General features: G+C 39.9%; 1 long non-coding RNA gene and 1 other non-coding gene across 2 annotated transcripts in view; one reads left to right on the top strand and one right to left on the bottom strand.

Annotated features, from left to right (window-relative positions):
• LOC123505791 overlaps positions 1 to 17,351 on the bottom strand; it is a 45,927-nt gene extending 28,576 nt beyond the window's left edge. The window contains exons 1-2 of the long non-coding RNA XR_006675257.1: positions 16,847 to 17,351; positions 10,495 to 10,628 (exon numbers count right to left, since the gene is read on the bottom strand). This is a non-coding gene — a long non-coding RNA (uncharacterized LOC123505791). The remainder of the gene's footprint in view (positions 1 to 10,494; positions 10,629 to 16,846) is intronic.
• Trnah-gug lies at positions 1,319 to 1,390 on the top strand. Its single transcript has one exon. It is a non-coding gene; the product is annotated as a tRNA-His (tRNA).
• Positions 17,352 to 20,980: the final 3,629 nt, after the last annotated feature.

The following is a 20,980-nucleotide window of genomic DNA, read 5'->3' as shown; positions in this document are numbered from 1 at the left end:
TATGACAAGTGGATAAATGAAATCAATGAAATCAAAGTCGCATAGAACGAAGAGTACTACAAAAACAAATAAAACACAAATAGATGTATCAAATGAAATTCAATAACAAAATGAAAACATGGAATGGTAAAAAAAAAAAAAAAACATTCACTTCATAATCTTTTCACCTCCAACACACAAAAATACATACATAATAAAAAAATATAACTAATGAAGCAAAACAAATAATTCTGAGGCAGTATGGGTCTAATATATGAAGCTGTTATTCTGGTTAATTAATTATAATCAGGCCTAGAGCACCGTGGGATAAAATGTGGCATTCTGCGAGTATTAAATGTATGTGTGTGTGTGTGTGTGTGTGTGTGTGTGTGTGTGTGTGTGTGTGTGTGTGTGTGTGTGTGTGTGTGTGTGTGTGTGTGTGTGTGTGTGTGTGTGTGTGTGTGTGTGTGTGTGTGTGTGTGTGTGTTATTAACCGCAAAGTAAAGGATGGAAAAATAATATAAAAAATGCATGTTAAAAAGTCAAATTAAAGGTCACAGGTGAATTATTATACATTTCAGCTTACATCCAAAAAGAAAAAAAAAAAAAAATGAGCATGTGAAGTGGAAAACATTGAATAACCTTTAAAATTTCAAATAGGAAGAAAAAAAAATGAAGAGAGAAATAGAGTAAAAATGTGGTGGATGGAAAACACGAAGGAAAAATTATGGTAAGGAAAAATAATTGTGTCATCTCATATCATTCACACTCTCCGTCTATTCATTCACACTCTCCGTCTATCAATAAGCCTTTCTAGATACCCACCTGTATGTCACTGTCTGTCTGTCTTATTCCTTACTTATCTATTTATCCATTCTTCTCTATCTATACTTGCTGATTCATTTTTTTTTATTTATGTACCTATTTACCTGTTTGTCTGCGTCTGTTCGTGTGTGTCAGATTGTTTGCCTAGCTCTTCTTGTTTGTGTCTGCATTCACCAATTATAGAGAAGTGTGAGGAATCTGTGGCGGCTATGTGATAAAATGTGGTTCTCTCTCTCTCTCTCTCTCTCTCTCTCGTGAAAAAATCACCATCCCCGCGAGCATTAATTAACTGTATGGTGCATATATATACATATGTATGTGTTACTGGCCAAACTCGCAGTCTGGTGGTCTCGCGCGACAAAGCCAGCTGCTCCCATGCCAGAGCTCCATGTGACCTACTGTTGGGCAGGAATGAAACTACTCACATCACACACCAGGACAGCAAAGTCAGACCCTCTTCTCTTACATCCTGAATCTTTCTCATAGCGAAGATACTTGGCCTTATATCACTGTGGCCGTGATCGTATAGTGGTTAGTACATTGCGTTGTGGCCGCAATAACCCAGGTTCGAATCCTGGTCACGGCAAGTGATTTAAGTTTTACTATTTTACATAGCTTTTATCTTTTGGAATATTACCAGTTCACAAGAGCCTTATCATTTATTCTCCTCGTGTCTTGGAGAGCACTACCTACACCTTTCAACAGAGTCAGACGAAATAACACACAGACGATAGATATACTACCCAGAGAATTAAAAGAATGTAAGCATATAATTTGAAAACCTTTGGCTTAAATATTTGCAAGTAATTATTAGATTTAGAAAAGATTCCAATAATGCGGCAGCAAGACAATATAACATTTTTTTTTTTTAGAGAGCAAATAAAACATTAATATCGAGAAAACCGTCACGTCAGATCAACTTTTTAATTGCACATAAAGTAGCCAAGCCGGTAATTGTAAGCAACATTAGAGGATCATTTACACAAGAAAAGGTTGATAAATGATTCACAACATGATTTTACGAGTGGAAAGTCACGCCTCAGGATATTGCGTAGTATTTACGAAGCACTAGACAATTTTCTAGTTTCATTATAATTGTTTTTGTTCGTTTTTCAGTGTATTTAGCAAGAGATAATAATATACCTTTGCCTTCCTCTTCATCTTCAATTTTCTCTCCTACATTAATTGCATATTCTTTTCTTCTCATGTTTTCTTCTTGTTCTTCTTCACCATTTTGTTTCTTCATTTGCTGCATAGAAAAATAATTTTCTTTTTCTTCTCCTAGTTTATCTTCTTCTTTCTCCTCTTCCCTTATTTTTATCTTCTTCCTTTTCATTCTTTTCCTCCTCCTCTCTTCCTATTTCTCCTCCTCTTCTTTCTCTTCATCCTCCTCTTCTTCCTCTTTTCCTCCTCCTTCTCCTCAGTTGCCGCCAAGCAAACATCTCCACACTAATATTGTTTACGCACATGCATATTAAATAAAATGTCCAGGCTGTGGCAGGGAGAGAGAGAGAGAGAGAGAGAGAGAGAGAGAGAGAGAGAGAGAGAGAGAGAGAGAGAGAGAGAGAGAGAGATTAATTTCCTCTTTACTTTACCTTTCTTCAAAGAGTATTCTAAGATCAAGGATCACTAAATACTAAATTTTCTCTCTCTCTCTCTCTCTCTCTCTCTCTCTCTCTCTCTCTCTCTCTCTCTCTCATCCATTCTGCTTTTTCTCCTCCTCCTCCTCCTCCTCCTCCTCCTCCTCCTCCTCCTCCTCCTCCTCCTCCTCCTCCTCCTCCTCCTCCTCCTCCTCCTCCTCCTCCTCCTCCTCCTCCTCCTCCTCCTCCTCCTCCTCCTCCTCCTCCTCCTCCTCCTCCTCCTCCTCCTCCTCCTCCTCCTTCCAGCTAGAGAAGTTAATAATGCGTGTATCTAAATGGACAGGTATGCAACGTAAACTTTCAGGAGACAGAAAATTGGATGGACAGTACGGGAGATGATTCCTTGTCATCTCGCTTTCAAGAGGCCAGGTGTAGTGCTGCAGGTTATTAGTCATTCAGGTGAGACTTGTTGCCTTCATTTAGTAGATGGTTGTTGTTCCTGTTTCCCGCGAGCTTTGTGTGTGTGTGTGTGTAGGCGGGAGTCGTGTTTAGGTCTATGGAAGGAATTAATTACGTGAAAGTATTATCATAGAAAGGGGAACTGTTTGACCTTTGCTTAGCGTTTCCAGTTTCTCGTTATCTTGTTTGGTTTATTTGTACAGTAAGGAAGGAATTAAGAGCGTAGTCCTGATATAAAATAGGTACAAACAATCAAATTTGAAAATAAAACAAACCAACAGATTGATATGCAACAAGAAAGTTCCACACGACAGCGAATTCAACAAGGTGAAGCACACTGTATGAAAGGGAACCGTGAACGAAAAAGTGATATAAGAAACACAGAAAAATTGCAGACTCGCATGAAAACAGAGATATCAAAGTCGACAAGGACATGAAATAGACTGATATGGAGGAGGTCTAAGAAAGGATAGGATTGATATGAAAAGGGATGTCGAAAGGAAACAGACTGATATTAAAGAAGATAGAGATAAGGAAGCAAACTGAGATGAAAGGTGCCTAAAAAGAAAACAGCGACATGAAAGCAGACACATGAACACAGACAAATAAACAGACTGATACAAAACAATATAAAAAAGGAACAATGGAACGAAACAAATAAAACACACACATGAAAGATGCAAAGAAACGAAACATAAGAAAAAGACAAAGAAAAATAGAAGTAAATAGAAAACAAACAAGTATATACACAAAATGACAAAAAAAAAAAAAAAAAAAAAAACACACACACACACACACACACACACACACACACACACACACACGGGAAAGCCACAAATGTATATGAAAGACTAATTTTAATAGTTGAATTAGTGGGGAAACTTCGCAGAGAAACAGACGGAAAAGAAAAGAAAAAATGAAGATAGTCACTCAGAACATTTCGTGTGATATTTATTGTGTCAGTTTCATCCCCACTTGTGAAGTAATGTTCCCGCGCTGTGAAATAGAGACAGAAAGAGATAAGAGAAATTATTATGCACTATTAGATATTGTCCCTCTCTCTCTCTCTCTCTCTCTCTCTCTCTCTCTCTCTCTCTCTCTCTCTCTCTCTCTCTCTCTCTCTCTCTCTCTCTCTGATCTGATCTCCGGAGAATCAAAATAGACAGGCGGTAGAGTGGTACAGACAGGTGAGTGGAAGGTTATTTAAGTATAGGCGAGGCAGGTAGCAGGGAAGGCAGGTGCATGAAGGTACAGGTAACTAGACTAACACTGTTGACCCGTAACTCTATTAGCGACAAAGCCTGCACTGATGACAAGACCCAGCAAGATACACACTCGGTCATGCTCAAAATTTTACCTATTTATCATTTTCTGCATTATTCATTTCTTTCATTAGTGTGTGTGTGTGTGTGTGTGTGTGTGTGTGTGTGTGTGTGTGTGTGTGTGTGTGTGTGTGTGTGTGTGTGTGTGTGTGTGTGTGTGTGTGTGTGTGTGTGTGTGTGTGTGTGTGTGTGTGTGTGTGTGTGTGTGTTTTACTGGTAAGTTTAAAGATATTACAAATTTATTACATACGAAAAAAAAATGCAGTAAATTAGAGGTCAGCGTAAATGATCATCCAATTAGGGATAATAATGACCAAAAATACTAAGAAAAAAATAATAGTAATAATAAAGAGGCGAAGGGAAATAGGAAGGAAAAAATGCAGTATTTCAAAATATTACAATGAAAAATGAAGAGGATGAAGAAAAATACAGAATAAATAAGATGAGTGATAAAAATGAACGAAAAATTTTGTGAGTTTTCTGTGTCATTACCTCTATGTTTATTTGTCTACGTCCTGTGTGTGTGTGTGTGTGTGTGTGTGTGTGTGTGTGTGTGTGTGTGTGTGTGTGTGTGTGTGTGTGTGTGTGTGTGTGTGTGTGTGTGTGTGTGTGTGTGTGTGTGTGTTGCACGTATAAAACACACGAAACCTTTCCCACAGATCATGTTTTTCTTTTATAACCCTTTACTATCAACTTACATATTCACAATTAGTCTGTCTGATCTATTAAAGAATTTTTCATATATTCTCTATGTCAAGGACGAAAAAAATACTCATATAGCTCTAATATAATGAGATTGGATTCTTTCTCTTCCGGGGATCAAACGTCGAGTATGTATATTTACTTTCGCCATTAATGATACTGAGAGCTCAATGAAAGCGGTAGTGAAAGAGAATGGGCAGTGAGAGGAAGAGGTGAGGTTGTTGGGGAAGAACACGAGGGGAAGGAGAGAGGCGACAGCGATAAAAGGGAAGGGTGCTGACAGACCTTCATTTACCTTGATATTTCTTTTTACTCATTTCCATATACGTTACTTTATTTTAATCACGCAGGAAAGAAAGTTAATAGTAGACGTTCTCACTCGCCTCTGAGACTTTTTTTTATATAACACTGCATACACTATAAACATCTACCCGCTTTTCACCATAATTTGATTTCATGCCCCGGAGAGAGAGAGAGAGAGAGAGAGAGAGAGAGAGAGAGAGAGAGAGAGAGAGAGAGAGAGAGAGAGAGTGTGTGTGTGTGTGTGTGTGTGTGTGTGTGTGTGTGTGTGTGTGTGTGTGTGTGTGTGTGTGTGTGTGTGTGTGTGTGTGTGTGTGTGTGTGTGTGTGTGTGTGTGTGTGTGTGTGTGTGTGTGTGTTGGTGCTTGGGGAGAAAACCATTAAAGCCCCCACTCCACTCTTTCCTTCAGCTATGGACCAATAATGACGAGTAACCTGACTTTCAACATTAGCTCCTGCAATATTCGTGATCTTGATACAACTTCTAATCACGGACCACCACCTCACCTCTTGCAATCCTCACATTTTCCCCTCCGGATCTCATTGAAATTCTCTCTCTCTCTCTCTCTCTCTCTCTCTCTCTCTCTCCAGACGTCAGAGGGCAAAACAGCAGACCATTTCCATCTCCATCCTCTTTTCCAATCCTAGGCTGGTTGCTGTGTCTGTGTAAGCAACAATACAACTTGCACTTATGCCCACTTTCTTAATTAGGTCAACAGAAGTTTTCGATATCTAGCTAAGACTTTATTGTTCCCCTCCCTAAATCCATGTGTTGTGTATTTCTCATGTCATCTTCATTACGCTTTTAGTTACTCAGTATTGAGAGGTGTTTATGCTTTCACCACCTTATTTGTCTATCATTATTTTTTTCTTAAATGAGTATTTTTTTCCGATTTTCTGCTTTGACAGCCTTTCATCGATATCCTTATAATGTGAGTCTGCATTCATCAAACGTCTTCTACTTCCAAAACTAGCAAATTTTGTTATCTTGCAACAAAACATTAGCCTCACATCATCAAAGTTACTCTCTTTATCTTTCTGACCAAAAATCATATCATATAATTAATTCCATGTCCTCCATCTTGTCAAAAAATCCGATCAACAAAAGTGAAAATCTAGACAGAACATCTTCCTTTGCTCCTTCCGGCATTCAATCAAAAATACCTTCAATATTTTTATTCCTTCTTTTCCTCTCTTGCTTTCATCCAGATTGTTCCACTGTTATTTCCACTACTTCTGAAGATGAACCCTCCTCCTATCAGACCATAGCTAACTACTCCACACTAAACACTTCAGAGCTTACAACTTCACCTTTCCTTTATGATTGTAGCATGACTATCATATTTTCAGTTTTGTAATTGATGTTTTTTATGAACTTATGGTCCTAATGGAGTGACTCTTACTCTCCTTAACTCTGCTTTCGTGTTCGTTTCTTTCCAGGTCAAATCTATCAACATTTACCTTTTTTTTTTTCTCCCTAGCTATAAGTCTGTGTATATTCAACGTGTTCCTAAGAATGACGACAGCAAATCCTCAATAGGTCGACCTGAACCTTTCATTTAATATCTTTTCAAAGGTTTTCAATCTCTCCTCAATAGCAAAATTGTGAGGCATTAACAGTCTCTTAGGATCTATTTATACTCACCCTGCTGTGTGTGTGTGTGTGTGTGTGTGTGTGTGTGTGTGTGTGTGTGTGTGTGGCCGCAAGGTGTACAGGTGTGCGTGTGTCAAGTGGTGATAAAAGCGTCTTGCCCTAAAAACAGGAGACTAATTAAAGCTGAGAGCCGACGAGACTTTTCTTTATATATTCTCTTTCACTTTTCCCTTCCCACCCCACTCCTCTCTCTCTCTCTCTCTCTCTCTCTCTCTCTCTCTCTCTCTCTCTCTCTCTCTCTCTAATCCTTCCCAGTGCGAGCCTCTTCCATCCTCCCTTCCGCCGTGCGTGAAGTTCCTTGGCCCCCGCGTCCCATTTTCTCTCTAAAGGACAAACATCGACAAATTGCACACAGAAAACCTCATTTGCACGGGTGATTAAGTTGATTCATAAAACAGACGAGGGAAATTTAAATGAAAGATGAAAACAATGAGAATTTTATAAAAGGAGGAGGAGGAGGAGGAGGAGGAGGAGGAGGAGGAGGAAGTAAATGGCAGTAAAAGAGGTTTTCGCTTTAATGATCATAGTAGTAGTAGTAGTAGTAGTAGTAGTAGTAGTAGTAGTAGTAGTAGTAGTAGTAGTAGTAGTAGTAGTAGTAGTAGTAGTTGTTGTTGTTGTTGTTGTTGTTGTTGTTGTTGTTGTTGTTGTTGTTGTTGTTGTTGTTGTTGTTGTTGTTGTTGTTGTTGTTGTAGTAGTACAATAAACGCTACTACTAATAACACAACTAATAACAGTAATACACGAATCACTCACTTTAATCACTTCAACTTAATGATTATGGTAACAGTAATCAACAACAATAACACTAATAATTTAAATAACTTTCATTAACATCACCCTACGTTCTTCCACCGCTTGGAATCCCTTGGTGATGATTGCTACAACAAAAAAGTAAGAGCACCAACAAAAAAATCAAAATCAGGAATAAAACTCAAGACCCATTTTTTCCCACTCGATAAAAGACACTTGCCACAAAACACCATAACTTATTACTTAACATTATTGCTTCGTGGTGCCTGCAGGTGAGGTGTCTCGGGGCCGTCACCTGCGTAGCTACATGGCGCTCTACAGGTGACGGTAAGATCGCTTCTACTGCCCTCTTGTGGTCGTGACAGAGGAAAAAGAGAAGGAGAAGGAGGTCGACGACGAGGAGGTTAAGAAGGACGATGAAGAGGTTTAGAAGGACGAGGTGAAGTGACAAATTAAGGTAAAATAAAACAGTACATTGATAGAAATGAGAAGGATATGAGAAGGATAAAAAAAAGAAGAGGAAGGAAAATGAATATATAAAGAAAAATGCCAAGAACAAATAAAAGCACATAGTGAAAGAAATAGGATAGCAAAAAAAGGAAAACGAGGAAAAGGAGAGAGAAAAAAAAACAAGCACAAAGGAAAACAAAGCATAAACAAAGGAGATAAGGAAAATAGGGAAATAAGAAGAAAAAGCAGTAAAAATAACATGAAAAAGAAAGATAAGAGGAAAAAAAACAAACGGTACAAGAGAGAGAGAGAGAGAGAGAGAGAGAGAGAGAGAGAGAGAGAGAGAGAGAGAGAGAGAGAGAGAGAGAGAGAGAGAGAGAGAGAGAGAGAGAGAGAGAGAGAGAGAGATAGGACACAATAAAAAGGACAAAAAAAAAGGAGGAGAAGGAAGTGATATGAAAAGGAAATAACTTTTGAAAGATGACTGGAATAAATCCGATGAAAAGAAAATGTCAAGGAAATTAAAAGAAATACAGACGCGAAAGAGAAGGAGGCGATAAGGATGGAAACAGATGGACGAAGAGAAAAGAAAATGAAAGATGATGGACAAGAAACAAAATTGAAGATGAAATGTTTCGAAAGATTAAAAGAATTTGGAAGAGAGAGAGAGAGAGAGAGAGAGAGAGAGAGAGAGAGAGAGAGAGAGAGAGAGAGAGAGAGAGAGAGAGAGAGAGAGAGAGAGAGAGAGAGAGAGAGAGAGAGAGAGAGAGAGAGAGAGAGAGAGAGAGAGAGAGAGAGAGAGAGATCCATGAGAAAAAAAAAGGGGGAAAAAATGTTGGAGCGAGATACGAAAATGGGAACAGAAACGAAAGAATAAAAAGAACAAAGAAGAAGACACAAGCAGCAGCAACAACAACAACAACAACAACAACAACAACAACAACAACAACAACAACAACAACAAAAACAACAAGAAAAAAAGAGTAACTAAAACAAAAATACAGAAAAAATCAGGTCAACACGAGAGAGAGAGAGAGAGAGAGAAAGTGTTTAGACATGTTAATGTCGTGCAACGTCCGATGCCTCGTGCAGTGCTTCAGGTGACGCATCAGGAAATAAAACATGGGAGAGACAGAGGGATTTAAACAGCTGTGATAAAGCCGCGGAAGTGAACGTATCAAGCCCAGAGCTAACTGTCCAGATCTCTAAAAGGTTTCGATTTGAAAGCATAAAAGCACCGTTAACCAAACCTAAACAAACATGAGCAAACATAACATAGGAAATAATAGGATATAGGGAATCTTGTGAATCATAGACACGGTACTCAGGAAACACCGTGACACGAAACATAAATAAGGGAACAGAGAAAGCAAGGGAGTATTGTCAGCCATAGGTACGCCAAACAAATGCCGCCAAAAGGTTTTATAAGAAAATATAAAAAATACGCGTAACATGAAATATAAACAATGAATATACAAAATACTGAGAATAACAAATACTGAGAACAAGGGAATATGGTGAGTTAGAGACATGTGACCCAGTGATGGCAGAGTTAAAAGGACTTAAAAAGATTTCTTGCTCATAGAGTAAACCCCACAGGCCGGAGTATAGGAAATAAGATGTAACGTTTATCACAGCACTTAAGGAACAGATGAATATGCAACGTAAGGAAACATTCATCCTTAAGGACACACTAACCTTATGTTAAACTCTTAAAGTCACAAATCACGTGTAATGGAGTGATATAGTATAAGGGGAAGCAGAATACGAACACCGCTGACTACTGCTACTACTACTACTGCTACTACTACTACTACTACTACTACTATCGCTGTTGGTTCTAGGGATTTTTGTGTTCTCATCATGAAGTCTTGGGTTGTGATCTACCTTGCCTTATACGTGAGCAACACAGAGAACTTCCTAGGTGGTGTGGTGTCTTGTATTATGTATACTGTGTTGTACATTAAGTGATGTTAGGATGTTACTTGTGTTGTGTGGATAACGTGTTGCGTTGCGGATTGTCCTGAGAAACTTTAAAATGAATAACTGAAGGAGTCGTGAACATGCAGTTGAATTTATTACGCAAGATTACAGTGAAGAGAAATACTTGGCCGATGTGTGATCGTGTTTCTTTTAATATTGGTTTTGTGCGTGACTGTTGCATCTGCCTACGTGTTGTATGATATAGTTTGCTTGATGCTGCGTTTGTGAATACCTTACGAAAGGAGAATCGGAATAAAAAGAATAATGTAAAGAGCTAAACAGGTAAGCAACTCTATGTGGTAACCTGTACAGTCGGTTACAACATTAAGTTAGAGCAACGATACCTCTCTCTCTCTCTCTCTCTCTCTCTCTCTCTCTCTCTCTCTCTCTCTCTCTCTCTCTCTCTCTCTCTCATTCACACTTGCAACATAATGAACAAGCACAATGAACAACACCTGAAAGAGAGGATCCATTAGCACTGACATACATACCTGAGTAACCGCCCTCTCTTCAACACCTGACAGGGGTGTGAGTGGGAGGAGAGTCCTATCAGAGGGCGCAGTGGAGTGCAGTGTAGGATAGAAGTGAAAGAGATCCAATCCATTCCCTCTGGCCTAACTTATATCTGTGAGGGAGGAAAGAGTTTATTAAATGACAGGGTTTTTTTTTCCCAAAAGATGTATCTATTATTTCTTTCCTCTTAGGCACATGCTGTGATGTAAAGACAGAAAGGATGTGTGTGTGTGTGTGTGTGTGTGTGTGTGTGTGTGTGTGTGTGTGTGTGTGTGTGTGTGTGTGTGTGTGTGTGTGTGTGTGTGTGTGTGTGTGTGTGTGAGAGAGAGAGAGAGAGAGAGAGAGAGAGAGAGAGAGAGAGAGAGAGAGAGAGAGAGAGAGAGAGAGAGAGAGAGAGAGAGAGAGAGAGAGAGAGAGAGAGAGAGAGAGAGAGAGAGAGAGAGAGAGAGAGAGAGAGAGAGAGAGAGAGAGAGAGAGAGAGAGAGAGAGAGAGAGAGAGAGAGAGATTAAAAAAAATTGTTAAAAAATTAATGAAACTTTTCGTCCTTTCACAGGTTTAAAACTAAATTCTGCAGAGATTCTGTTTTTGTGCGTTGAACAAATTGGATGTTTGATTAACTTATTAATCAAATAATTGATATTTACTGGCTCTATCATACAAATGCAAGTGACGCACAATAGTGAAAAAATCTGTGGTGTTAATAGAATGAATAGAAATAGCAAAAATAATAATGATAATAATAACAATGACGGTAATAATGATACTATTACTACTACTACTACAACTACTGCTACTAGAACTACTACTACTACTACTACTACTACTAATAATAATAATAATAATAATAATAATAATAATAATAATAATAATAATAATAATAATAATAATAATAATAATAATAATAATAATAATAATAATAATAATAATAATAATAATAATAATAATAATAATAATAATAATAATAATAATAATAATAATAATAATAATAATAATAATAATAATAATAATAATAATAATAATAATAATAATAATAATAATAATAATAATAATAATAATAATAATAATAATAATAATAATAATAATAATAATAACACACACACACACACACACACACACACACACACACACACACACACACACACACACACACACACACACACACACACACACTCTCTCTCTCTCTCTCTCTCTCTCTCTCTCTCTCTCTCTCTCTCTCTCTCTCATCATTAATTATCATATTTCATTTTTTTTGCAGAGCGTAACACCAGTGATGAAAATATGCACAAACCTGCACCCATACCTGACACACGCACACATAAAGTTCATACACGTGCAGACGAATACATTCAAATTTGTGACATATGTGCGTACTGTCCCATTACATATATCTATCGTCATTTCCACCTTTTGACTTATTCCGTGCTTTTCTTTTAATATTATTTACACCAAGTGGGCTTTTCACGGGAATTTATGGGCTAAAGGGGATACTTTTTTGTGGTACCTCTTATCTCAAAGCCCACCCGCCAGGAAACCGTTGCCCCGAGTGAGGAAGTTGTGGACAGGATTCGATCCCATGCGCGTGGAGACTGTCAACTCAAATATCAAAACAATCCTACATATCAACTCTGCATTCATTATGTTGAAACCTTTCTCTCCAACGAGTTCAAGTCATAAGAAGATGGAAAAACAGAAGCAGGCGGAGAGTTTCAGAGCTTATCAGAGAAAGATGGATGAATGAGAATACTGGTTAAGTCTTTCATTCCAGAGATAGAATAGAAGCTGAAAATGGAAAGGCTGCAAGGGGAAGAGATGCATGTAGTTAGGAAGACCAGAAGAGCAGTTAATATGATAATAACGGTGAAAGATACCGAGAGATGCAACACTACATAAGGACCTAGGAAACATTACAATGACGAGAGAGAGAGAGAGAGAGAGAGAGAGAGAGAGAGAGAGAGAGAGAGAGAGAGAGAGAGAGAGAGAGAGAGAGAGAGAGAGAGAGAGAGAGAGAGAGAGAGAGAGAGAGAGAGAGAGAGAGAGAGAGAGAGAGAGAGAGATTGAAGACAGTGATCCATCCGTTCATATGAATTCCTTAACAGAATCAGCCTCTGGAATCCTGGATATCCTGGAATTATCTCTGCCTAAATAAATCGCATCACACGGAGGAGGTTTACAAATAAATGCGTAGGTGGATCTGACCCAATAAAATCCTTGGTGAAAATTGTTGAGCGTCAGGAAAGACAGGGCAGAGTAAAAACGAAAAAATGTAAATGTTGGCATAGCTGCACGAAGGATTAGGGGATGCAGTGTAATTTGGCATGAATCTTTTATTTGACGAATAAATAATACACGAAAAATGAATAACTGTACTCGAAAAGATTACTCAGTACATAGATTTGGTGTTATAAATTTAAGCCTGTCAATTTAAAAAGTACAGGAAAAATGGCAACACTAGAGCTACAAAAGGCAGAAATCAACGAAAACCGGACTAGAACGCAAAAGATAAAAAGAAAGAACGAGAGGAAAAAAGAAAGTACAACAAAAACAATACAGAAAAAAGAAGGAAAATAAATAAAAAGTAAAGAAAATAGAGGAGCAACACGTGATACCGCTTAGAAATATCTTTTCTTAAACTTTCTTTCCCACGCATAAATAGTTCCATTCATTTACAATCAATTTCTCTCCCTCACCGCGTTTGTCTCTTTATTGTCTTACCCATTTCTTCCTTTCCCTCAATATTTCCCTCAACTCTTCTATCTATTCCATCCACCCTTTCTTTCCCTTTACCTTCACACCTTCCCTTTCATCTTCTCTATTTCATCCCCACAACCTCCATCTTTCTCTTCCTTTCCTCCACCTTCTATTCTTTCTCCTCCTCCTCGTTTATCTCTTTCTATCTCTGTTCTTTCCTTCCTCCTCTATCTTTCCCTTCTACATATGTTCTTCCACTTCTTATTCTCTCAACATCTCACCTCCTCACCTCCCTTCATTTTTCTTCTCCTCCCCTAAAGCTTCGGCCCTTTCTTTCCTCCATGAATGTTGACTTTCCTCCTCCTCCTCCTTCTTTTCGTCTTCATATCCGTAATGACCATCTAATATCAACACAAACACGATGTAAAAAAAGAACATGATTCAGAGAGAGAGAGAGAGAGAGAGAGAGAGAGAGAGAGAGAGAGAGAGAGAGAGAGAGAGAGAGAGAGAGAGAGAGAGAGAGAGAGAGAGAGAGAGAGAGAGAGAGAGAGAGAGATTAGACAGATGTAGACAGTAGAGCTTGTTGAGAGTTTCTCCTTCATGACCTTGCAAATGCGTAGGCACGCGAACACACACACACACACACACACACACACACACACACACACACACACACACACACACGCGCGCGCGCGCGCGCGCCCGATAGCTCAGTGGTTAGAGCACTGGCTTCACAAACCAGAGAACCGGAGTTCGATTCCCCCGCCGGATGGAGATATTTGGGTGTGTCTCCTTTCACGTGTAGCCCCTGTTCACCTAGCAGTGAGTAGGTACGGGATGTAAATCGAGGAGTTGTGACCTTGTTGTCATGGTGTGTGGTGTGTGCCTGGTCTCAGGCCTATCCGAAGATCGGAAATAATGAGCTCTGAGCTCGTTCCGTAGGATAACGTCTGGTTGTCTCGTCAGAGACTGCAGCAGATCAAACACACACACACACACACACACATACACACAGGCACCTTATCTCCTCAGCTACAGACAAACAGATCAAAGTTAACATTACTTGAATGATAAACAGATAGACAGACACACTGCCAGAGGAGAGGAAATGAAATGTAATGCAGTGTGCGGTACAAAAACCCCATCAATGGAAATGTAATGTGGGTTGGTATATGAACATGCCAAGTGGATTATTAATATTATAACCAGGAAGCATGACTAATATTAACCATTAAAATGAATTATGACACACATGAAAAATGAATGAAGATAAATTTTTGCATGGTACACTATTTTTTACTTGTGTGTGTGTGTGTGTGTGTGTGTGTGTGTGTGTGTGTGTGTGTGTGTGTGTGTGTGTGTGTGTGTGTGTGTGTGTGTGTGTGTGTGTGTGTGTGTGTGTGTATGTGGCGATATAAATGTGCATGGGGAGGAGGAGGTAAATGCAGGTGACACTTTATTAAATCTTTTACACTCCTTCACACGCACGCTTTCACGATGCCTGACCGTGAGGGGCGCACACTCCCCGCGGCGTGTTGGGTGTGGTGCTGGTAGCGTGGAAGTGGTGGTGAGTGTGGTGGAGAAAAAAAAAAAGGTGAATAGTAGCCCTGTGGTGAAGACAATGTGTGTGTGTGTGTGTGTGTGTGTGTGTGTGTGTGTGTGTGTGTGTGTGTGTGTGTCTGTGTAATGAGGACAACTACAACGAACGTACAGCGGTGAAGGTGAGGATGTTTTGGTGGTACGATTTTGAGTTTAAACAATATTAGCACCAGTAACACCACCACTTCACAACACTCCTCCCTTATGTCATCCACCACCACCACAATCACTACTCTTACCTACCCAGCACACCACCACCACCACCATCTCCACCACCACCACGCGTCACTCACAGGGCTGGGTATAACAAGCAGTAATTAACTTGTTTGCGTCACTAAACGGCACACTAACCTGCAACATTTTTCACGTTCATTCCTGCGCGAGAGTATGTGGTTGGCTGAAAGTGGCTTAAAAAATCTTATTAATCTTATATTTTCAAAGTCAAGTGACCGTGAGATCCTGAATAGTTCTGGAAGCGGCGGTTGTCCTACACAGAGCTATAAGGAGTGTGGGGTAATAATGCTTTCCTCTCTCTTTCTCTCTCTCTCTCTCTCTCTCTCTCTCTCTCTCTCTCTCTCTCTCTCTCTCTCTCTCTCTCTCTCTCTTGTAATCCTGGTACTTTCTGCATCTTCAACCCCCCTCCATCACTTTCTTTCTAATGTTCTTTTCCTCTCCCTCCACTTCTCCCATATCCGTTCTTCCTTTTTTCCCTGCACTCTTAATCCTCTTCCTCCTCTTAGTCTCATTTCTTCCCTATCTTCCCCCTTTCCATAGCCATCCATTAATCTACTATTATCCCACCTTTTTTTTCCTCTCCGTGCACTTCCATTCCCTTCCTCCTATTCTTGCCTCTGTTTCTTTCACTCACCATCGCTACGCCTTTTTCCTACTCGTCAACATCCCATTTCTTCTTCATTCACCTCTAAACATCACCTCACCTCCTCATATTCCCTCCCTTTCTATCCATCACCTCTTTCCTGGCATCTGTACCGCCCACCTCCTTACTCTCACCTGATACTAAGGCATCTTATACTCGTCTTTCTTTTCTCCCTCCAATCTGTTTTCTCTCCTCCTTCAGCCTCTGTCGCCATGTCCTCCCATATTGCCTGCTCCCTGCCTATCCCTCCCCTGACACCCCCTCTCATCGCTCCAGGGGGTAAAATAGCATCGTTCCCTGCAGTGAGACATACGACCCGCCGAGCCACACACAGGAAAGTCGTATATACAGAGCTCAAAGTCGTGCATAACTCAAGATGTAGTTAGTTATTGGCCGACATGATTCGCTCGCTGTTGTGTTTGGGATTCCTGAGATACGATATTGTCAGCCTGTTCATTTCGAGAGGCTGTTTACGTATGTGTGTGTGTGTGTGTGTGTGTGTGTGTGTGTGTGTGTGTGTGTGTGTGTGTGTGTGTGTGTGTGTGTGTGTGTGTGTGTGTGTGTGTGTGTGTGTGTGTGTGTGTGTGTTTGAGTGAGTGCAAAACATGATCGTTGGTGTTAATTTATTATAATTTGTTGTGTTTTTTGGTTTATATATTCATATACACCTATCCTAATGTAACCCAACCAAACCTAACTACATGTCTTCTACCTTGGGTCTGTATTGATATTAGTCTTAGTTCATTAATTACTTACCTGAATATATACACAATGACTCTGTATTAATTGATTAAAGAAGTACTAAAGATAAATGGTCTAATTTTACCTTTAGTCATTAATAATTTTTGTATGATGTTCTGATATGATCGTAGTGACTGAATGAGAGAGAGAGAGAGAGAGAGAGAGAGAGAGAGAGAGAGAGAGAGAGAGAGAGAGAGAGAGAGAGAGAGAGAGAGAGAGAGAGAGAGAGAGAGAGAGAGAGAGAGCTTTGATGTCGAGTGATACATAAAGAGCTTTGATACACACAGAAAACAAGATGAAATGCATAAAATAAATAGGTAATACACCACACAGGACAAAAAATACAAAACCCTTTCTGTGTACGCGCAACACTGACCACCACCATCACCACCACCACCACAGGCGACACCAAGACAACACTCACCTCACACCACGGAGAGAGAAGATGCCAGCAGCGACCAACCACGACGCCACGTAGCCACACACCTCACATTATCCTTTATACACATCACACACCATCATTCCACCAAACGTCAACACGAGTCACCTTCATGTCAATACCACCACCACCACACAGTAAGCGGACACATAACAACTGGCACATTGAAGGGAAGGTTAGATGAGAGAGGAACCCGCAGCCCACACAGCCACCTCCCTCATTCTCGTCCCCTGCTTCGTCCAGCCAATCATAGGCTCACCTCCCGTCATCTTCAGCCTCTCAGCGACTGCCTCTCCCCCTCCTACTCTTTCCGCTCTCCCTGACTCCATTTTTCGCTTGTTCGCTCGTCCGACATTTTGATTTCGTTGTTAGTTGTAATGGTTGGTGTTAGTGTTTAGGTATGTACATGAGGAAGCCATGTGGGTCAGCAGCAGGCGCACGCTCACGCACAGATGTATACAGACAAACAGACAGTTACACACACACATACACAGACACATACACACACACACACACACACACACACACACACACACACACACACACACACACACACACACAGTGACTGACATGCTGATTTGAAAATGCATCTAGTTACATCTTATCGTTGCTTTGCGTTGTTATCATTGCTATTATTATCATATTTTTTTTTCTATTGCCACTTACACATCCAGAGAGAGAGAGAGAGAGAGAGAGAGAGAGAGAGAGAGAGAGAGAGAGAGAGAGAGAGAGAGAGAGAGAGAGAGAGAGAGAGAGAGAGAGACCCAATTCTTCATCGATTCCCCCTCCTTTCTTCCTCCTCCTCCTCCACTCCTAATCTAACAGCTATTACCTAATCCACAATTCACAATATAACCGGGAACTTTACGGACGAATCTACTCATTCTCTACAAAACCATAATCTTTCTTTACCTTTCTTTACTTTCTTACCTTGCATCTTACTCTCTAATAGTCTTGTCATTATTCAAGTTCTTGGTAACACTACTTTATTATGTGCACAACAAAATTCTAACCTTCCATTACCTTTTTACCTAATTTATTTGCTTTACCTGTGGACGTATGCCTTATCTTGCCTTAACCAACACTCACTTCTCCTTTCTGTCTGTCTGTCTGTCTGTCTGTCTGTCTGTCTTTCTCTCATACACTTACACCAATTTCATTATTTTTTTTCTAGTGTTTGTTCATTACTTCTTTCTTTCTTCTTTTTTGTTATTCTCTGCAAAATACGTCTTTTATTTTGAGTTTTTTGTGTTATCATCTTCCTCTTTTGTGTTTCTCCTTTACTCCTGTCTCGTAGTTTGTGCATTCTTTGACTTTCTCCTTTCTAAGATTTGGAGCTGCAATCTACACAGTCCGTCATGTTTACTAGTGTATCACCAGTAAAGACTAACACGGAAACAAACACGCTTGAAAAATTAAGTATAAAATTTTGCATGCTCTTCATACCACCATCACCATCACCACCACCACCACCACCACTGTCACCGCCTCATAATATTTTTCAAAGTCCGCGCATGAAATTAATATGAGCGACAAGCAAAAAGTCAGGGATACAAATGGGACCGTATTAAGAACACCTACAAAGTCGTCACGCCAGCGGCAAGTAATTAGATCCCAGCCTTGATGTGTATATATAGCCAGCCACTCCCTGCACCTAAACACCTCCACGCTGCTCCTTCTCCTGATGCTGCTGCTGTTGTTATTTCTGCCTCAGTTAGAGATGATAACAAGTCCTTGCTTCTGTTCTATCTTGTATTCCATCTCCCTATTGGATACGAGGCTCCCTTGATGTTACCTACTATCAATACTATACTACTACTACTACTATTACTACTACAACTACTACTGCTACTTTTATTACTATTACTATTATTATTATTATTGTCATTATTACTAATATTATCATTATTATTATTATCATTATTATTATTATTATTATTATTATTATGAGGATGAGGAGGAGGAGGAGGAGGAGGAGGAGGAGGAGGAGGAGGAGGAGGAGGAGGAGGAGGAGGAGGAGGAGGAGGAGGAGGAGGAGGAGGAGGAGGAGGAGGAGGAGGAGGAGGAGGAGGAGGAGGAGGAGGAGGAGGACGACCTTGTTTGTCATGTGTTTACGGCAGATTTAGTGTTCAGTTAATATAATGAAGTGTAAATACTATGATCTCTCTCTCTCTCTCTCTCTCTCTCTCTCTCTCTCTCTCTCTCTCTCTCTCTCTCTCTCTCTCTCTCTCTCTCCCTCTCTTTCTCTCTTTCGTTTCAGTCTCATAAAATCTTTGCTTTTTCTTCAAATGTTCCTTCGATATTTTTTTTTCATTACATGTTTTCTTGTCGTTCTTCTTCTTTCTCCTCCTCCTCCTCCTCCTGCTCTCCTCCTCCTCCTCCTCCTCCTCCTCCTCCTCCTCCTCCTCCTCCTCCTCCTCCTCCTCCTCCTCCTCCTCCTCCTCCGTTTCCTTCTCTTCCTTCTCCATATCTCTATCTTTAGTACTTCCTTTTTTGCTTTCCTATGATAGAAATAAAGATATTTTCTCATGTCCGAATCCTTAGAGAGAGAGAGAGAGAGAGAGAGAGAGAGAGAGAGAGAGAGAGAGAGAGAGAGAGAGAGAGAGAGAGAGAGAGAGAGAGAGAGAGAGAGAGAGAGAGGATTATGGGTTGTAATATTTATATCTCTCCACCTTCTGACCCTCCTCCTCCTCCTCCTCCTCCTCCTCCTCCTCCTCCTCCTCCTCCTCCTCCTCCTCCTCATCTCTCCTCTTTATCTTTCTTTTCTCTTCCTCCCTTCTGCCTTCTTTTCAAAGGTAGCAATAAAATACTGAAGTAAAATTAAATATATCAGTGAAAAGAAGAGAGAAAAAAAAAAGAGAGAAGGAGAAGACGGATAGATGAAGACGTAGAAGTTTAAGAAGAATCACCTTCAAGAAAGAAAAGTGAAGAAAGGAAGGAAGAAATATATAACAAGGAAACATGGAAAAAAATGATGGGAAACACTCTAGAAGGAGAGAGAAAGAGGAGAGGAGAGAATGACGCCAATGAAAAATAAATAGACGGAGAAGATGATGAAGAGGAAAAATGAGGAAAAAGAAGATGAAAGTAGGGTAGAGGAGAGACAGCAGACGAAGAAAAAGAGGAAGAGTTGAGAAAAAAATGAAAAGGAAAGGAGGAAAAGATGGAGGTGAAAGAAAAAGCGATAAAATAGAAAAGAGGAGATGCGAGGAAGAAAAAAATTGAGAAAAAGAGGAAAGAAGAAGAAAGAAAATGGAGAAGAAAATGGAAGAGGGATAAAGAGGAATGAAGGAAAGGAGGAGAAAACATTAGAAGAGAGCAAAAAAGGAAGGCAGAGAATGAAGAGGTGAAAAGATAAGAAGATGGAGGAAGTAGAATAAAGGATAAGATAATGAAAGAAGGAAGTATAGGAGAATGAAAGAGAAAAAATGGGGGAAAGAGATAAGAGGTGCGGTGACTGATGACGGAAAGTAGAGAAAAGATGATGGAGGAGAAAGAGAAAGAAGGAAGAGGGAAGAAGTAGCAACATGAAGAAAATGAAGAAAAAAAAGGGAAAGGGCGGAGGAAAGTCAGTCATTTTTAAACATTGCTTTCCTCACCACTATCTTTACTTCTTAAAACATTGCCTCTCTTCCTCCTTTATATAACCTTCCCTCACACCAGCCTCTCCAGCTCGAGATATGTAGATTGTCTTTCTAATTCTCTTCCTTTTCCTTTTCAATTCCTCTTCTTACGTAACACCATGCACTTTCCTCGCCCAATATTTCCTTTCGAATCTTCCAAACATCATCTTCTCTTCCTTTTCTTCTCTCGCAATAAAGAATAATGTTTTGATTTTTTTCCTTTCCTCATCCTTATCTCGTCTTCTTCTTTTTTTTTGGCTTTTTATATTATTATTTCTTCCTCTTCCTTCTCTCGTTTCCTACCCCTTTTCCTTTTTATTCCCTTCCTCTCCATTCCTATCTCTTCTAAGCATCACCCTTTCCACTCTTATTTCTTGCCCCCTTTCCTTTCCTCCCCGCGTCTTACGTCTTCCCTCTATCGGGTCATCGGGAGGCGTCTCTTCCTTCGGGACGCTCTAGATCGAAACGTCCCTGCGCCTGAGTCTCCTTTAATTTA

Source organism: Portunus trituberculatus, chromosome 18 (genome assembly GCF_017591435.1).
Source record: "Portunus trituberculatus isolate SZX2019 chromosome 18, ASM1759143v1, whole genome shotgun sequence".
NCBI classification, from domain to species: Eukaryota; Metazoa; Arthropoda; class Malacostraca; order Decapoda; family Portunidae; genus Portunus; species Portunus trituberculatus.
This window is presented reverse-complemented; position numbering and strand designations above follow the sequence as displayed.